Raw genomic sequence first — 19,975 nt, 5'->3', positions numbered from 1 at the left:
CTCTGGAATTCTCTCCCTAAACCTCTCCCCCTCTCCCCCTCTCTCTCCTCCTTTAAGATGATCCTTAAAACCTACCTCTTTGTCCAAGCTTTTGGTCACCTGTCCTAATATCTCCTTATGTGGCTCGGTGTCAAATTTTTGTTTGATAATCGCTTCTGTGAAGCGCCTTGGGACGTTTTACTACGTTAAAGGCGCAAAATAAATGCAAGTTGTTGTTGTTCTTGTGTGGCTGGTAAGGACTGTAGAGTCTGTTTCCCTCCCCTTCCCCTGTACTGGGGATGATGGTCACTGAAGTGACCATGTGTTCTGTATCGCAACTGAGCCCCAACATCTGATACTTGGGAGCTTTACAGCGGGATAGTAAAGGAGTAACCCCAGGACCCTGGCTGGTCCTCTCTCCTCCTAGCCCAGGGGGGTGATAGAATCTAGGACCTGCCAGGTCTCCACAACTCAACTGCTCGCTGCCTTAACCAAGCCCTGGAGCCATGGAGGGGAGGAGAGAGGGAATGTGAGGCGAAGAAGCTGTGAAGTCTGATTTACTTTCCATTTCATTGTTTGCAATAGTATTCTCCGCCTGGAGTGAGAAAGATATGTGTTGTTTTTCAGCTGTAGAGGAAATGACCCTTGGGAGTGTTCAGGTGCTTGCTGCTAAGCACCCTGGGACCTGTTTTCTGCATGGCAGGACTGTGCTGATGCTGAATTTTCCACGGAGCTATTCGAATTCATCTCGGAAAATTTGAAAAGACTGCACGATGTGCATAATTGGTACTGAATTGGTAATCTTACGTGGAGAGATCTGCAGTAGAACATGTAAAAATGTCAAACACCTGCTATTCTGCCCCAAGAATGCATCTCATCCCCAACCTTCGATAGTATAGAGGGAGCTTTACTCTGTATCTAACCCTGTACCTGCCCTGGGAGTGTTTGATGGGACAGTGTGGAGGGAGCTTTACTCTGTATCTAACCCGTGCTGTACCTGCCCTGGGAGTGTTTGATGGGACAGTGTAGAGGGAGCTTTACTCTGTATCTAACCCTGTACCTGCCCTGGGAGTGTTTGATGGGACAGTGTAGAGGGAGCTTTACTCTGTATCTAACCCCCTGTACCTGCCCTGGGAGTGTTTGATGGGACAGTGTAGAGGGAGCTTTACTCTGTATCTAACCCGTGCTGTACCTGCCCTGGGAGTGTTTGATGGGACAGTGTAGAGGGAGCTTTACTCTATGTGTAAGTGTGCTGTCTCTGAGCTGAGAATGGTTGACGTTGACCAGGGATGTCTGGGATGTTACATTCCCCAGCACTAAGATTACTGAATCTGATGAGCTAAAAATTCATAAAAATAGAAGTCATTAAATGATTTGTGTACAAAAGTACAGAATCCTGGAAGATTTATTAATAGATTAAGTGAATGGGCAAAACTGTGGCAAATGGATTTCAGTGTCGGCAAGTGTGAGGTCATCCACTTTGGACCTAAAAAGGAATAGATCAGAGCACTTTCTAAATGCTGAAAAGCTCAAAACAGTGGTGGTTCAAAGAGACTTAGGAGTCCATGTACATAGATCATTAAAATGTCATAGACAGGTACAGAAAATAATCAAAAAGGCTAATGGAATGCTGACCTTTATATCTAGAGGACTAGAATACAAGGGGGTAGAACATAAGGACATAATAACATAAGAAATAGGAGCAGGAGGAGGCCATACGGCCCCTCGAGCCTGCCCCGCCATTCAATCAGATCATGGCTGATCTTCCACCTCAACTCCACTTTCCTGCCCAATCCCCATATCCCTTGATTCCCTTAGAATCCAAAAATCTATCGATCTCAGTCTTGAATATACTCAACGACTGAGCATCCACAGCCCTCTGGGGTAGAGAATTCCAAAGATTCAAGATCCTCTGAGTGAAGAAATTCCTCCTCGTCTCAGTCTTAAATATCCGACCCCTTACCCTGAGACTATGCCCCCTAGTTCTAGACTCTCCAGTCAGGGGAAACAATCTCTCAGCATCTACCCTGTCAAGCCCTCTCAGAATCTTATATGTTTCAATGAGATCACCTCTCATTCTTCTAAACTCCAGAGAGTATAGGCCCATTCTACTCAATCTTTCCTCATAAGACAACCCTCTCATCCCAGGAATTAATCCAGTGAACCCTCCTGGCACCCCCTCTAAGGCAAGTATATCCTTCCTTAGATAAGGAGACCAAAACTGTACACAGTACTCCAGGTGTGGTCTCACTAAAGCCCTGTACAATTGCAGCAAGACTTCCTTACTCTTCTACTCCAACCCCCTTGCAATAAAAGCCAACATACCATTTGCCTTCCTAATTGCTTGCTGTACCTGCATGTTAACTTTCTGTGTTTCATGTACAAGGACACCCAAATCCCTCTGAACACCAACATTTAATAGTCTCTCACCATTTAAAAAATATTCTGTTTTTCTATTTTTCCTACCAAAGTGAATAACCTCACATTTCCCCACATTATACTCCATCTGCCATCTTCTTGCCCACTCACGTAACCTGTCTATATCACTTTGCAGACTCTTTGTGTCCTCCTCACAACTTACTTTCCCACCTGGCTTTGTATCGTCAGCAAACTTGGATACATTACACTCGGTCCCTTCATCTAACTCATTAATATAGATTGTAAATAGCTGAGGCCCAAGCACCGATCCTTGCAGCATCCCACTAGTTACAGCCTGCCAACCTGAGAATGACCCATTTATTCCTACTCTCTGTTTTCTGTCCATTAACCAATCCTCAATCCACGCTAATAAATGACCCCCAACCCCATGAGCCTTTATGTTGTGTAACAACCTCTTGTGTGACACCTTATCGAATGCCTTATCGATTAGAAGTCATGCTACAGCTTTACAAAGCCCTGGTTAGACCGTACCTGGGGTACTGTGTTCAGTTCTGGGCACCGCACCTTAGGAAGGATATATTGGCCTTGGAATGAGTGCAGCGTAGATGTACGAGAAAGTTACCTGGACTCCAAGGGTTAAATTACGAGGAGAGTTTGCACAAACTAGGAATTTAGAAGGTTCAGGGATGATCTGATCGAAATTTTCAAGATATTAAGGGGAACTGATAGGGTGGATAGAGAGAAACTATTTCCGCTGGTTGGGGAGTCTAGGACTGGGGGACATAGACTAAAAATTAGAGCCAGGACTTTCAGGAGTGAAGTTGGGAAACATTTCTACACAGAAAGGGTGGTGGAAGTTTGGAACTCTCTTCCACAAACGGCAGTTGATACTAGCTCAATTGTTAATTTTAAATCTGAGATTGATAGATTTTTGTTAACCAAACGTATTAAGGGATATGGGGCTAAGGCGGGTATATGGAGTTAGGTCACAGATCAGCCATGATCTCATTGAATGGCGGAACAGGCTCGAGGGGCTGAATGGTCCAATCCTGTTCCTATGTTCACTGGACATCCAAAATTTTATCTTGGAGTTTGAAGACAGACAAAGATTTCCAGCCTGTTGCTTATTTCTGATCATCAGGTTGCTTGGAATCGGGACATTCAGTCCTTCGGTTCAAGTATGTTCTAACCATGTTTGAACCATGTTTACCCATGATTGCTGATTTGTTTGACAGTTTATTAGAGGAACACAGTACAAATCAAAGGATAATTGTATTGTTATTGTGGAAGATGCGGTCAGACATCCCACGCAAATCTCCGTATATTGTGACCCTTTCTGCTGCCCTAATCATTGCAAGGATATTAATACACTTGAGAGGGAATGGGGGGTGGAGCGGGGAACAAGAAGGATGATTCCAGGTGCCAGCAATCTTTTTGGTTTAGGAAGAAAAGTTACAGGCTTCCTCCCTTTGGAGAGGGGAACACTTTGAGGCAATCTGACTGAAATTTGATCCAGGCAAATTGGAAACTGTGACAAAGTGCCGATGACATCATCTGAACCCTTTAATTAGAAACTTTGGAACAGGAGGAGGCCATTCACCCTCTCGAGACTGTTCCGCCATTCAATTAGACATTGGCTTATCTGTACATCAAATCCATTTACCCCTTTTGATCAATATCCCTTGATACCCTTACCTAATAAAAATACATTGACCTCAAGCCTTGAAAATTTTCAATTGACCAACCATCCAGTGTTTTGGGGGAGAGAGTTCCAGATTTCCACTCCCCTTTGTGTGAAGAAGTGCTTCCTGACATCACCCCTGAACGGCCTAACTCTAATTTTCAGGTTATGCCCCCTTGTTCTGGAGGGAATAGTTTCTCCGTATCTACCTTATCGAAACCCTTTATCATATTAAGCACTTCAATTAGATTACCCTCAACCTTCTAAACTCAAGGGAATACATGCCAGGCTTATGAAACCTGGCCTCATAATTTAATCCTTTTAGCCTTGATATCATTTTGGTGAATCTGCGCTGCACCCCCTCCAAGGCCAATATATCCTTTCTGTGTTGTGGTGCCCAGAGCTGAATGCAGTGCTTGAGATGGGGTCTAACCCAGGCTCTGTACAACTGAAGCATCACTTCATAAACCCAAGGCTTTCTTTTATTTTTCTTCTAAAAGCAAGAGGATGCTGTTAAGTTTATGTAGAACTTTGGGTTGCACCATACGGAGTACAGTGCACAGTCCTGATCTCCATACTAAAAAAGGGATATTGAAGTTCTGGAGAAAGTGCAGGAAAGATTTGTGAGGATGTTACCTGAATTGAGAGGATGTGACTATCAGGAAAGATTGAGCAGCCTGAAAGTGTTTGCTCTGGAAAAGAGAAGACTGAGAGGAGACCGAATTAAGGTCTTTAAAATTAGGAAGGGATTTGACAGAGTGGATGTGGAGAATCTGTTTCCACTCGTTGATGAGTCCAGAACAAAGGGGCATAAATTTCCGATGGCCACTAACACATCAAATAAAGAATTTAGGGTAAATTAAAACATTTCTTTACACAGAGAGTGGTGAGGATGTGGAACTCGCTGCCACATGGAGCAGTTGAAGCAGAGAGCATCGATTCATTTAAGGGGAGGCTTGATCCAAAATGAGGGAGAAAGGAATAGAGGGATATGGGGGCAGGCTGGGAATAGATAATTGGAGTGGGAGGAGGCTCATGTGGAGTAGACACATCGGCATAGACCAGTTGGGCCGAATGGCCTGTTTCTGTGCTGTGCATTCTGTGTAATTCTATGTTCTTGGGATGTGGGTGATGCTGGCAAGGCCGGCATTTATTGCCCATCCCTCAATGCCCTGAGAAGGTGGTGGTGAGCCGCCTTCTCCTTTAACCGCTGCAGTCCGTGTGGTGAAGGTTCTCCCACAATCCTGTTAGGTGGGGAAATCCAGAGTATTGACCCAATGATGATGAAGGAACGGTGATATGTGTGCAAATGAGGATGGTGAATGACTTGGAGGGAAATTTGGAGATGATGGTGTTCCCATCGGGTCTTCCTTGGTCCTGTTTACGTCCAGTAGTTCCTGTTTTTATTCCAATCTATCAGGGACCGTGCTAAACCTCACTTGGAAACATCATCGTCCAGAGAAAACTTTGTAATGTTGGATGCAAACTTCAAAACAATATCGCATGGGAGAAAGAATTGTGTCTTGATTTCTGTGGGAACGTTGTAAGATGTTCTGTTCCCTTCCGCCTTACACTGGTTCTTGGACCTTGGAATCACAAGAACAAAATTGCACGAGACAAACAGGCTTTGGCTCAACCCAATCTTGTTAGTTTATTAGACCAACAAAACCCCAGTGCAAACCCCTCAGTGGTTTGTCTGGAACTTACAATCACCCACATGGCCGGTCGTTACCGATGTTGATCATGGGCCTGGATCTGGAGGTGACTGGTCTCCGTCCGTCTTCAGCTGACTGCAGCCTCCACGTGCTGCTCTTGTACCTTCTTATAGTGTTCCAGTCACGCAAACTCCCACCTGGGCCTCGTCCGTGGCTTCAGCTATCAATCTGTTGGATTGCTTGACATTCACACCTCTTCATCTGGGCATCTCGGTGATTCAAAACTCCTTAGTTGTGCAGAGCTGTGAGGTCCAGAGACAACTCCTGATCTCCTCCCCACTACCTCCACAGTATCAGGACAATGCGGTATTCCTAACTGTGATGGCCCTTGGCTCACAGCATTGTTTGGGTGTGAAAGGCCTTTCGTTCTTGTCCGAGACTGAGCATGGCTCAGAGACTCAGTTTGATTATACATCGTCTCGATGTTAATGTGTCTTCACCAGGGCCTCATTGTTTGATGTAAATGAGTCTCCGAAACTGATAGTGGGCTGGAGTCTCTTTGACTGACACCTGGGTGAACTGTTTCATATCTCGCAGCCTGTTTCATATCTTGCAGTTTTAGAGTTTTTACAGTATTTTCCATATTTGTAGTTTTACAACATGAAAAATGGATTGTTGGCATTATTGTACACAAGATTGGAGCTGTTCTGTTTTTAGCCACTGATACCAGAACTAAGAAGTTATACCTATCACCTTCGAGCAGAGAAGGTTGAGAGGAGATTTGATGGAGGTGTTCAAAATCATGAGGGGTTTAGATAAAGTAAATAAAGAGAAACAGTTCCCATTGGTGGAGGACACAGATTGAAGAGGATTGGCAAAGTACCAAAGGCAACATGAGGAAAAACATTTTTACGCAGTGATTGGCTATAATCTGGAATGCACTGCCTGAAATGGCGGTGGAAGCAGATTCAATCGTGGCTTTCAAAAAGGAATTGAATAAATACTTGAAGGGAAAAAAATTGTAGGGGTACGGGGAAAGAGCAGGGGAATGGGACTAACTGGATTGCTCTTACAAAGAGCCGGCACAGGCTCGACCGGCCGAATGGCCTCCTTCTGTGCTGTAACCATTCTATGATTCTACGATTCTATCAGGAAAGACTGAACAAACTGGGGCTCTTTTCTCCAGAAAAGAGAAGACTGAGGGGTGACCTGATAGAGGTCTTTAAGATTATGAAAGGGTTTGAAAGGGTAGACGTAGAGAAGATGTTTCTACTTGTGGGGGAGACCAGAACTAGGGGCCATAAATATAAAATATTCACTAATAAATCCAATAGGGAATTCAGGAGAAACTTCTTTACCCAGAGAGTGGTGAGAATGTGGAACTCGCTCCCACAAGGAGTAGTTGAGGTGAATAGTGTAGATACATTTAAGGGGAAGCTCGATAAACACATGAGGGAGAAAGGAATAGAAGGATATGGTGATAGGGTGAGATGAAGTAGGGAGGGAGGAGGCTCATGTGGAGCATAAACACCGGCATAGATGAGTTGGGCCGAATGGCCTGTTTCTGTGCTGTACATTCTATGTAATTCTGTATAATATTTTTTTAAAATCACAGAACAAAGTTGAGCAACTTCTCAGGAACTTTTGTACCTGCTGTGATGGAACTAGCTGGTGGGAATTAGTTCTTTTTAAATGAAACTGATATTTCGATATGTTGAGCCTCTGCTTTGATTTGACTCAAATCAGAAACGATAATTTTGGAAATGCAGTGAGTTGCATTACATATTTTTTAAAAATTTATTGAAAATTTCATGCATTAAGTTGATAACAAGCACTGATAGGTTGAAGTCTAACTTTGAAAATAGGAAAGGACTGAATGTCCCTTTGTGTCCGTGTTCAGTCAAGCTCTGAGCTGATATCCTTCCATTAACTCTCTGCCAGATTCGGTGCATTTGTACCCTGGCTGTACTGAACGTTCTTGTGCATCACACGACCGATACCATCTTTCATTTTAATTTACACGATGATACAATCCACTGACATTATACCATTTCCACACCACACATATTCTTTATGTTGTTCGCCTGCCTTATTTCCACACAGGTTCACAGCAAGTGGTTCTCTCGCCTGGCTGAGGTTAATGGTAGTCTCATCTCTGAGTCAGAAGTTCAAGTTTCTCTCCAGCAGTTGATTTACAATCTAGGTTGACTGGCCCAGTCTGCCGAGGGTTGCCAACCCTCCAGGGATTGTCCTGGAGAATCCTGTAATGAGAGTTTGGAAACTACTGCAAGAAAAATCATAGGAGGCATTAAAAAAATCTTGTGTTTCTTTTCCCCCATTTTATTTGACTGCATCCATCTATTAGTTATAAAAATATTAGAGATGGGTGGGAAAAATGGCTATTTGACTGGGTGGGGCAGTTCATGTGATGAAATCTCCAGGAATAAGTCCACCGAGAGTTGGCGACCCTTTGTCTGCCTGTTCAGGTGGATGTTATAGATTCCCACGGCACTATTCACAGGATGGTTCTCCCAGTGGCCTGGGCCAACATTCCTCCCACAACCAACACCACCAAAGGCAAAAGTGCGACTGGTTCACCTCACTGCTGTTTGTGGGAACCCCATGTGTCAGCTTGGCTCAGTTGTAACACTCTTGCCTCTGAGTCAGGCAGTTGTGGATTCCAGATCACACACGAGGACTTGAGCATGTATTTCAGACCAGCATTTCAGTGTGGCACTGAAGGAGTGCAGCATAACTGGAGGTCCTGTCTTTCATCGGAGCTGTTAATCCATCTACCAGTTCATGTGCACATAAAAGATCTTTTGGTGACATTCAAACAAGAACTGAGGAGTTCTCCCGTTGTCCTGGCCAACATTTGTTAGTCGTGGCTCGGTGGGTCGCACTCTCACCTCCAAGTCAGAAGGTCATGGGCTGAAGCCCGACTCCAGAGCCTTAAGCATCAGATCCAGGCTGACACTCCCAGTGTAGTACTGAGGGAGCGCTGCACTGTCGGAGGGTCAGTACTGAGGGAGTGCTGCACTGTCGGAGGGTCAGTACTGAGCGAGTGCTGCACTGTCGGAGGGTCAGTACTGAGGGAGCGCTGCACTGTCGGAGGGTCAGTACTGAGGGAGCGCTGCACTGTCGGAGGGTCAGTACTGAGGGAGCGCTGCACTGTCGGAGGGTCAGTACTGAGGGAGCGCTGCACTGTCGGAGGGTCAGTACTGAGGGAGCGCTGCACTGTCGGAGGGTCAGTACTGAGGGAGCGCTGCACTGTCGGAGGGTCAGTACTGAGGGAGCGCTGCACTGTCGGAGGGTCAGTACTGAGGGAGCGCTGCACTGTCGGAGGGTCAGTACTGAAGGAGCGCTGCACTGTCGGAGGGTCAGTACTGAGGGAGCGCTGCACTGTCGGAGGGTCAGTACTGAGGGAGCGCTGCACTGTCGGAGGGTCAGTACTGAGGGAGCGCTGCACTGTCGGAGGGTCAGTACTGAGGGAGCGCTGCACTGTCGGAGGGTCACTACTGAGGGAGCGCTGCACTGTCGGAGGGTCAGTACTGAGGGAGTGCTGCACTGTCGGAGGGTCAGTACTGAGGGAGCGCTGCACTGTCGGAGGGTCAGTACTGAGGGAGCGCTGCACTGTCGGAGGGTCAGTACTGAGGGAGTGCTGCACTGTCGGAGGGTCAGTACTGAGGGAGCGCTGCACTGTCGGAGGGTCAGTACTGAGGGAGCGCTGCACTGTCGGAGGGTCAGTACTGAGGGAGCGCTGCACTGTCGGAGGGTCAGTACTGAGGGAGCGCTGCACTGTCGGAGGGTCAGTACTGAGGGAGCGCTGCACTGTCGGAGGGTCAGTACTGAGGGAGCGCTGCACTGTCGGAGGGTCAGTACTGAGGGAGCGCTGCACTGTCGGAGGGGCAGTACTGAGGGAGCGCTGCACTGTCGGAGGGTCAGTCCTGAGGGAGCGCTGCACTGTCGGAGGGTCAGTACTGAGGGAGCGCTGCACTGTCGGAGGGTCAGTACTGAGGGAGCGCTGCACTGTCGGAGGGTCAGTACTGAGGGAGCGCTGCACTGTCGGAGGGTCAGTACTGAGGGAGCGCTGCACTGTCGGAGGGTCAGTACTGAGGGACTGCTGCACTGTCGGAGTGTCAGTACTGAGGGAGCGCTGCACTGTCGGAGGGTCAGTACTGAGGGACTGCTGCACTGTTGGAGGTGCCGTCTTTCGGATGAGACGTTAAACCAAGGCCCTGTCTGCCCTCTCAGGTGGATGTAAAAGATCCCACGGCCACTATTTCAAAGAAGAGGAGGGGAGTACTCCCCGGTGTCCTGGGCCAATATTTCTCTTTTAACCAACATCACTAAAAACAAGTTAACTGCTGGTCTATCTCATTGCTGTCCATGGGATCTTGCTCTCGAGCCCCCTCTCTAATTCACACTCTCTCTTTCCTCTATCTTTCACTTCCCCTTTCCCCTCTGCCTCCTTTCCCCATCCTTCTCCTTTCTCTATCCCATCTGCCTCCCTTCTCCCCTCTCTCTTTCCTCTCTCTTTCTTCCCCTCTCTCTCCCCCTCTCTCCTCTTTCTCGTTACCTCTCCTTCCCTCTCTTTGCGGCTGCCAGTCTCTGCCTCTTTCTCCCTTCCTTTATTGAGCTCACCCGCGGCTGTAAAGTATTTTCCTACAGCAGTTCGTCAGATCTTAGCTGAATAAATATTTTTTGGGGTATCAGTCTTATTATGGCTAAACTGATTAACACTCACAAGTGCAAATGCAATGACAAGATAAGCCTGAGCTTGGCTTAAAATTTTCATTTTGATAAACTTGTTGACAATAAGAACAGGAAAGATGTTGAAATAAATGCAAGATTATTTCTCGATGGGTGTCTGGAGGCGTTAAGCAGACTTCAAAAGCATTCCATCCTTTCAGAAATCCTTTGAAGAGACGATGAATGGAGATCTGTGCATAAAGAGCAGTGAGAATGGAAATGCCAGAGTATTAAAACGGACAGAACTACTTCTGTTTGCTTTTATTATTTCACTCGTAGACAGGCTGGTATGAGGGTTGGTGTCCCAGCAGCTGCTGGGCTGCAGATCGAGTGGAACTTTATAATAGTCAGACTGCCAGAGCTGGCTTGAGGATCTCACTGTGCAAGTGGATCTCCTGCTTGGAGTGTGTTGAAGGCGCGCAGTTTTTATAAGGACAGGAGTATTGCGCCACGTATCACACTGTGTATTATCCTGCTGCTCATGTGGATCAGTGTGTAATATGGCCTGTCTCTTTAAGGCTAAAGGTCCAGTTGGTGTAAATAGGCAAAGTCTGAGGTCCATTCGAGGCTTGTTCCTGTTGGGCACATTCCACAATTGGAGGGTAACTGTATTTCTCGCTCACTAAGTTGGTGGCTGCTTGTAAATCCCTGGCTCTTCCCCAAGGTCAGAAAAACCCGCAGGAGCTGACTGGCGTCTTCCATCTTTTTAAGATTGTTTTGCATCAGTACCAAAATTGGTCATCTGGTGTGTGACATCTGGTGTGTGACATCTGGTGTGTGACGTCTGGTGTGTGACGTCTGGTGTGTGACGTCTGGTGTGTGAGATCTAGTGCATGATGTCTGGTGTGTGACATCTGTTATGTGACGTCTGGTGTGTGACGTCTGGTGTGTGAGATCTAGTGCGTGATGTCTGGTGTGTGACATCTGGTGTGTGACGTCTGGTGTGTGACATCTGGTGTGTGACGTCTGGTGTGTGACATCTGGTGCGTGATGTCTGGTGTGTGACATCTGGTGTGTGACGTCTGGTGTGTGAGATCTGGTGCGTGATGTCAGGTGTGTGAGATCTGGTGCGTGATGTCAGGTGTGTGAGATCTGGTGCGTGATGTCTGGTGTGTGACATCTGGTGTGTGACGTCTGGTGTGTGAGATCTGGTGCGTGATGTCTGGTGTGTGAGATCTGGTGCGTGATGTCTGGTGTGTGACATCTGGTGTGTGACGTCTGGTGTGTGAGATCTGGTGCGTGATGTCAGGTGTGTGAGATCTGGTGCGTGATGTCAGGTGTGTGAGATCTGGTGCGTGATGTCTGGTGTGTGACATCTGGTGTGTGACGTCTGGTGTGTGAGATCTGGTGTGTGACGTCTGGTGTGTGAGATCTGGTGTGTGACGTCTGGTGTGTGAGATCTGGTGTGTGACGTCTGGTGTGTGAGATCTGGTGCGTGATGTCTGGTGTGTGAGATCTGGTGTGTGACGTCTGGTGTGTGAGATCTGGTGCGTGATGTCAGGTGTGTGAGATCTGGTGTGTGACGTCTGGTGTGTGAGATCTGGTGCGTGATGTCAGGTGTGTGAGATCTGGTGCGTGATGTCAGGTGTGTGAGATCTGGTGCGTGATGTCAGGTGTGTGAGATCTGGTGTGTGACGTCTGGTGTGTGAGATCTGGTGCGTGATGTCAGGTGTGTGAGATCTGGTGCGTGACGTCTGGTGTGTGAGATCTGGTGCGTGATGTCAGGTGTGTGAGATCTGGTGCGTGATGTCAGGTGTGTGAGATCTGGTGCGTGATGTCAGGTGTGTGAGATCTGGTGCGTGACGTCTGGTGTGTGACAGACGTATGCTGGAAAACAAGTCTTTTGAACACACAAGTAGATAAAAATGGATACTTGTTCGACATAGAATTCACTACATGTTTGCTCTTCCCCCTCTGCCTCTCTCCTGAACCATGGTTGGGTGGAATTCCGCAATAGCCTAAACAATGCTTAATCACACGTGAGCCTTGCTGAATGTTGGGAGACGAGTTTGACTGTCCGGAGATGGGGCAATGCGGACAAACTCAGGGAGGGGATTAAAAACTGGCAATAAGAAGAAAAAAAAATTCACGTGTGTTTCCCTGAGCCTGATCGCACGACACGGAAATGGTTAATATCTGGTTCAGGTTCTTATGGCAAAATGTATCAAAACAATTTCCAGTACTTGAATCACAGGAGTGTTCTGATGTTAAGTTTGCCCTTTGGAGAGATCTCAGATTGAGTGGGTCCCTGCTCCATTTTATGTTTATGCCATGAATACAAACCAGAAATAATAATTATACTTTATTAATCTTAGAAAAGGTCAGAATAAAAGTGTGACAAGTTGAATGCAAATGTTGGTGATATGGAATGTTGAACCCCTCCCCACCGAATACGACGGAATTTCTATCATTGATTCTTTGCAAAATGCACCTTTATGTCAAAAGAAAATAATTTGCATTTATACAGGACTGTTACAATAATTGACAACCCAAGGTGCTTCACACCGGAGAGAGACAGCCCTTGTCACTCTCGAAAAAGTTAAGAAAGGTAATTGATAGGATGCTTCAAGGGAAGCAATTTTGGAGAGTAAAGTTGGGGTTGCCAACCCTCCAGGATTGATCTGGAGTCTCCAGGAATTAAAAATTAATCTCCAAGACACTGCTGTGAGCAAAACCCGGGATAAAACAAAATTGTGTTTATTTTCATTTTCTGTGAACACTTTTGCTTATTAATTATAAAAATATCGGAGATGGGAAACATGGATCGTCCAATCGGGTAATGGAGAGTCTCTTCGCTTTCCAATTAGCCGTGGGAAGGTAGGGTTTCATGAGGATGGACATGTTGGACGACCAATGGCAGGAGAGTGGGGGGAGGCACCATGAAGATGGACATGTCGGGTGACCAATGGCGGGAGCATAGTGGGTGGGGGGCAGAGCATCATGAGGATGGATGGTTCAACCAATCATCCGATAAAACCAGGTAACCTTTGTTCACACTTCCATCTCCACGTGAATTTTCTACTCTACACTTTTCAAAGTCACCTTCATTTTCATCCTTTTCAGAGGCCAGGTGACCAATGGTGGGAGCGTGGGGGTGGGGCGTCGTGAGGATGGACGTGTCAGGTGACCAATGGCGGGAGAGTGTGGGGGGTGGGGTGGGGATCATAGTGAGGATGGACATGTCGGGTGACCAATGGTGGAAGAGTGGGGGCGGGGCAGTTGGAGGTGGGCGGTCATGTGGCGAAACCCCCATGAATACGTCCAATCAAAGTAAGTCAACGGAAGGGAAATTGAGCAGAACGAATAATGGCCGTCCAATTCGATATCGGCCATTTCACACCATGGCCCAAAGCTAAAATGCCCCCTCAGTGTGTTGGGTACAAGGAACTGGAGGAGGTCGGCACTTAGTGTGGGACAGGATTATAAATGGGGAGTTGTGGACCCCCCAGTCAGGGGAAATATCCTCCCTGCATCCAGTCTGCCTCGTCCTGTCAGAATTTTATACATTCCAATGAGATCCCCTCTCATACTTCTAAACTCGAGTGAATACAGGCCTAGTCGACCCAATCTCTCCTCATACGACAGTCCTGCCATCCCAGGAATCAGTCTGGTGAACCTTCGCTGCACTCCCTCTATGGCAAGTACATCCTTTCTTAGGTAAGGAGACCAAAACTTCACACAATACTCCAGGTGTGGTCTCACCAAGGCCCTGTATAACTGCAGTAAGACATCCTTGCTCCTGTACTCAAATCCTCTTGCAATGAAGGCCAACAAACCATTTGCCTTCCTAACTGCTGCACCTACATGTTTGCTTTCAGTGACTGGTGTACAAGGATACCCAGGTCCCTTTTTACATCAACATTTCCCAATCTATCACCATTTAAATAATACTCTGCCTTTCTGTTTTTCCTTCCGAAGTGGATAACTTCACATTTATCCACATTATACTGCATCTGCCATGTATTTGCCCACTCACTCAACTTGTCTAAATCACCTTGAAGCCTCTCTGCATCCTCCTCACAACTCACGATCCCACTTAGTTTTGTTTCGTCAGCAAACTTGAAAATATTATATTTGGTTCCCTCATCCAAATCATTGATATATATTGTGAATAGCTGGGGCCCAAGCACTGATCCCTGCGGTACCCCACTAGTCACTGCCTGCCACCCGGAAAAAGACCCATTGATTCCTACTCTCTGTTTCCTGTCTGTTAACCAATTCTCAATCTATGACCCATTCAAGTCCTTACAGGACGCCATTAGATCATTTCTACGAAATTCCAAAATTAAGTTCCTTGCCAACATCCCTGGTTTTTGTAGGAGCTGGCTGTACTCCGGTGTACTTTGCTGTTGTTGTTTTGTCTGTAACCAAGTAGTCTCTAGGTCAGTTTGTCGACAGCGAGCAGGCTATAGTAAGAAACGCTTTAGAGGGACGCTCGTGTCTGAGCTAGGTGGGATCAAAATATAGCTAAAAATGGGCTGGATAGAGAAGCAATTAAATATCCTTTCCATTAAGAGTGAGTGTTAACTTCAAAATGGAGACCCTGAATTTCTATTGGCTTCTCCCGATCTCTTGCTGTAATTTTGGTGGTAGAGTGGTGGAACTCTCTGGAAATACAGTGTAAAAGACCATTTTTAGTCGTTTCTGCAGGTGTTCCAACAATCTCGCGATGGAGAACCTCCGCAGAAATTCCAAGTGGGACTTTTATTTGTGCGTGTGAATTGTGTGCTCGTCAAGTTCAGAGAAGTTAGTGCTTGGGAATGGAATAACTTCCCAAGCCATGCACTCAGAATCAGCATCAAGCGCTCCCCGCTATAATCACGTATATTTTGCTGATAATGTGGATAAATGAGCAAAATCCGAGCTCCCTTTGTGCCACCCTCCTTTTCCATTTTGTGGTCTGTTATGTTGAATCCCCTGGGGCGTGATGTAATTAGTGGTTAAACATTCATTCGATGAAGCACTTAGTTTGTGAATCAAACCTCCTGAAGGATGGAAGGAATTGTAATGCCAAGGATTTGGGGAAAAGAGATTCTCCCAAATGGAGTTTAAGATCATGTATTCAATCCTGGGACATCCCATCTTCATCCAAAGACCAAATACATAGACTTTGACTTTGGGTGATCGTATAAAACAGGCTCTATCGATTCAGCGGCCAAGTCACATCTCTCCATTTTCATTCCCAAAATGAATCCAAAATTTCAACAGTGGCCGTGGGGCTAAAGTAATTAATTGGATGTGAAGCATTTTGGGACTTGCTGATGGATGTGATGAGGCCCTATATAATTGTGAGTTCTCTTTTTATTTTCTCTTTTACCCCTTGTTTCAGTATCAGGGATGAACACCAAAATAAATCTCAGCGTTCTTGCACCAGTCACTTGTAACTGAGAGCAGGACCTCAACCACACTTGCAAATTAGCTGAGGAATTAGCTGAGCGCAGATATTAATGGTTATGATATAGTTGCGATTACGGAGACATGGCTGCAGGGTGACCAAGGATGGGAACTGAACATCCAGGGGTATTCAATATTTAGGAAGAACAGGCAAAAAGGGAAAGGAGGTGGGGTAGCGTTGTTAGTAAAGGAGGAAATCAATGCAATTGATATTGAGGAAGGATATTGGCTCGGAAAATCACGATGTGGAATCTGTATGGGTGGAGCTAAGAAACACCAAGGGGCAGAAAACGTTGGTGGGGGTTGTCTATAGCCCCCCAAACAGTGGTGGAGATGTAGGGCAGGGCATTAAACAAGAAATTAGAGATGCATGCAAGAAGGGTACAACTATAATCATGGGTGACTTCAATCTACATATAGATTGGTCACCAAATTAGCAATAATACTGTGGGGGAGGAATTCCTGGAGTGTGTACGTGATGGTTTTCTAGACCAATACGTCAAGGAACCAACTAGAGAACAGGCTAGATTGCGTTTTGTGCAATAAGAAAGGATTAATTAACAATCTTGTTGTGCGGGGTCCCTTAGGGAAGAGTGACCATAACATGATAGAATTCCTCATTAAGATGGAGAGTGAAGTAGTTGAATCCAAAACTAAGGTCCTGAATCTAAATAAAGGAAATTACGAAAGTATGAGGTGTGAGTTGGCTATGATAGATTGGGGAACTTTACTAAAAGGGATGATGGTGGATAGGCAATGGCTAATATTTAAAGAATGTGTGCAGGAATTACAACAATTATTCATTCCTGTCTGGTGCAAAAATAAAACAGGAAAGATGGCTCAACTGTGGCTTACAAAAGAAATTAGGGTTAGTATTAGATCCAAAGTGGAGACATATAAAATTGCCAGAAAAAGCGGCAAGCCTGAGGACTGGGAGCAGTTCAGAATTCACCAAAGGAGGACAAAGAGATTGATTAAGAGGGGAAAAATAGAGTATGAGAGTAAACTAGCAAGGAACATAAAAACTGACTGTAAAAACTTCTATAAATATGTCAAGAGAAACAGATTAGTGAAGACAAATGTAGGTCAGAAATGGGGGAAATTATAATGGGGAACAAAGAAATGGCAGAACAATTAAACACATACTTTGGTTCTGTCTTCACAAAGGAGGACACAAATAACCTCCCGGAAATGTGAGAGAACCAAGGGTCTAGTGAGAGGGAGGAACTGAAGGAAATCAGTATTAGTAAAAAAAAAAGTGCTAGGGAAATTAATGGGGCTAAAGGCTGACAAATCCCCAGGGCCTGATAATCTACATCCCAGAGTACTAAAGGAAGTGGCCCTGGAAATAATGGATGCATTGGTGATCATCTTCTAAAAATCTATAGACTCTGGAACAGTTCCTACAGATTGGAGGGTGGCAAATGTAACCCCACTATTTAAAAAAGGAGGGAGAGAAAAAACAGGGAATTACAGACCAGTTAGCCTAACATCAGTAGTGGGGAAAATACTAGAGTCTATTATAAAAGATGTGATAACAGAACACTTGGAGGGCATTAACGGGATTGGACAAAGTCAGCATGGGTTTATGAAAGGGAAATCATGCTTAACAAATCTACTGGAGATTTTTGAGGATGTAACTAGTAAAATAGATAGGGGAGAACCAGTGGATGTGATGTATTTGGATTTTCAGAAGGCTTTTGAAAAGGTCCCACACAAGAGGTTAGTGTGCAAAATTAAAGCACATGGGATTGGGGGGAATATACTGGCATGGATTGAGAATTGGTTGACAGACAGGAAACAGAGAGTGGGAATAAACGGGTCTTTTTCCGGGTGGCAGGCAGTGACTAGTGGGGTACCGCAGGGATCAGTGCTTGGGCCCCAGCTATTCACAATATAGATCAATGATTTGGATGAGGGAACTAAATGTAACATTTCCAAGTTTGCAGACGACACAAAGCTGGGGTGGAATGTGAGCTGTGAGGAGGATGCAAAGAGGCTCCAATGTGATTTAGACAAGTTGGGTGAGTGGGCAAGAACATGGCAGATGCAGTATAACGTGGATAAATGTGAGGTTATCCACTTGGGTCGTAAAAACAGAAAGGCAGATTATTATCTGAATGGTGATAGATTGGGAAAAGGGGAGGTGCAACGAGACCTGGGTGTCCTTGTACACCAGTTGCTGAAAGTGAGCATTCAGGTGCAGCAAGCAGTTAGAAAGGCAAATGGTATGTTGGCCTTCATTGCAAGAGGATTTGAGTACAGGAGCAGGGATGTCTTACTGCAGTTATACAGGGCCTTGGTGAGATCACATCTGGAGTATTGTGTACAGTTTTGGTTTCCTTATCTGAGGAAGGATGTCCTTGCCATGGAGGGAGTGCAACGAAGTTTACCAGACTGATTCCTGGGATGGCAGGACTGACGTATGAGGAGAGATTGGGTCGACTAGGCCTATATTCAATGGAGTTTAGAAGAATGAGAGGTGATCTCATCGAAACATATAAAATTCTATCAGGACTAGACAGACTAGATGCAGGGAGGATGTTCCCGATGGCTGGGGAGTCCAGAACCAGGGGTCACAGTCTCAGGATACGGGGTATGCCATTTAGAACCGAGATGAGGAGAAATTTCTTCACTCAGAGGGTGGTGAACCTGTGAAATTCTCTACCACAGAAGGCAGTGGAGGCCAAGTCATTAGATGTATTCAAGAAGGAGATAGATATATTTCTTAATGTGAAAGGGATCAAGGGATAGGGGGAAAAAGCGGGAACAGGGTACTGAGTTAAACGATCAGCCATGATCATTTTGAATTGCGGAGCAGGCCCGAAGGGCTGAATGGCCTACTCTTGCTCCTATCTTCTATGTTTCTATGTTTCTATGAAATATAGGTGCAATTACAACTCTGCAGTTCACCTTAGGTTATTGGTTTATTTGTGATTTATGCCTATCCAAGGCAGTTGAATAATTTACTTCAATTGGCACCGCAGGGAGAATGACAGTACCAGAAACCATGATTGAGGGAGTTATAGCAGCAGAAATCTTTACTGAGGGAGATATTTCAAGTGATATTATGTGAATCATTTGAACTTGTTATGGCTGCTGTTGAAGTTTCAGGGCTCATGGTGTGTCATAAAGTACAGAGATAAGGATGAAAGTGTTTATATAGCAGGAGTAACACAGACACAAGTTCGGAACATAGGACAGGAGGTGCCATTTAATTAGATCATGTATCTCAACTCCATTTACCCACCTTAACTCCATCTCCCTCGGTACCCTTACCCAACAAAAATCTATCGATCTCACTCTTGAAAGCTCCAGTTGACCCCCAGCATCCAAAGATTTTGGGGGAGAGAGTTCCAGATTTCCACTGCCCTTTGTGTGAAGAAGTGTTCCCTGATTTCCCTCCTGAACGGCCTGGCTCTAATTTTAAGATTACGCCCCCTCATTCTTAATTTCCCCACCAGAGGAATTAGTTTCTCTCTATCTACCCTATCACATCCTTTTAACATTTTAAACATCTCAATCAGATCACCCCTCAATCTTCTATCCTCGAGGGAATCCAAGCCTAGTCTCTGCAACCTGTCCTCAGAATTTAACCCTTGAAGCCCCGGTAAGTTACTTCATGAAGACAAACTAGAACTAACGGTAAAGCCAAGTTTGGCTCCAAATGGAAATGTCTTAGTTCCAGAAATCAAACCAAGAATCAGTGAACTGACCTCAACAGCATAAAGTGTAAACCTCTTTGGTTTGGAATCAAATCGATGAACTTGACTCCAGGCCGATTTAACTCCAGGCATGGTTCAGTTTACTTTTTCATCATCGAGAAATCGAGATGAAGGGCCAAGGTTTACCATGTGATAGATCACCTGTGTTAAACAAGGTTGCAGGCAATATAGAAGAGATGCTGTCAGTCAGGATGTGGTGAGAAATTCACACCAAGATGGAGTTTTAAAGGCCAAATGATTGTTGGAGGAAGGTAAGACTGAGGAAGGTCAGAAAGAACAACAGCGTATCACATCCTCAGGATGTCCCATCACATTTTACAGTCAGTGGATTACTTGTTAGTTGTGTAGTAAATATGGCAGCTGATTTTTTTTTAAGGAAAGCAAGATCCCACAAACAGAACATGAATGCG

Source organism: Heptranchias perlo, chromosome 11 (assembly GCF_035084215.1).
Source record: "Heptranchias perlo isolate sHepPer1 chromosome 11, sHepPer1.hap1, whole genome shotgun sequence".
Lineage (NCBI taxonomy): Eukaryota > Metazoa > Chordata > Chondrichthyes > Hexanchiformes > Hexanchidae > Heptranchias > Heptranchias perlo.
The sequence above is the reverse complement of the archived record's forward strand: the minus strand, read 5'-3'. Positions refer to the sequence as shown.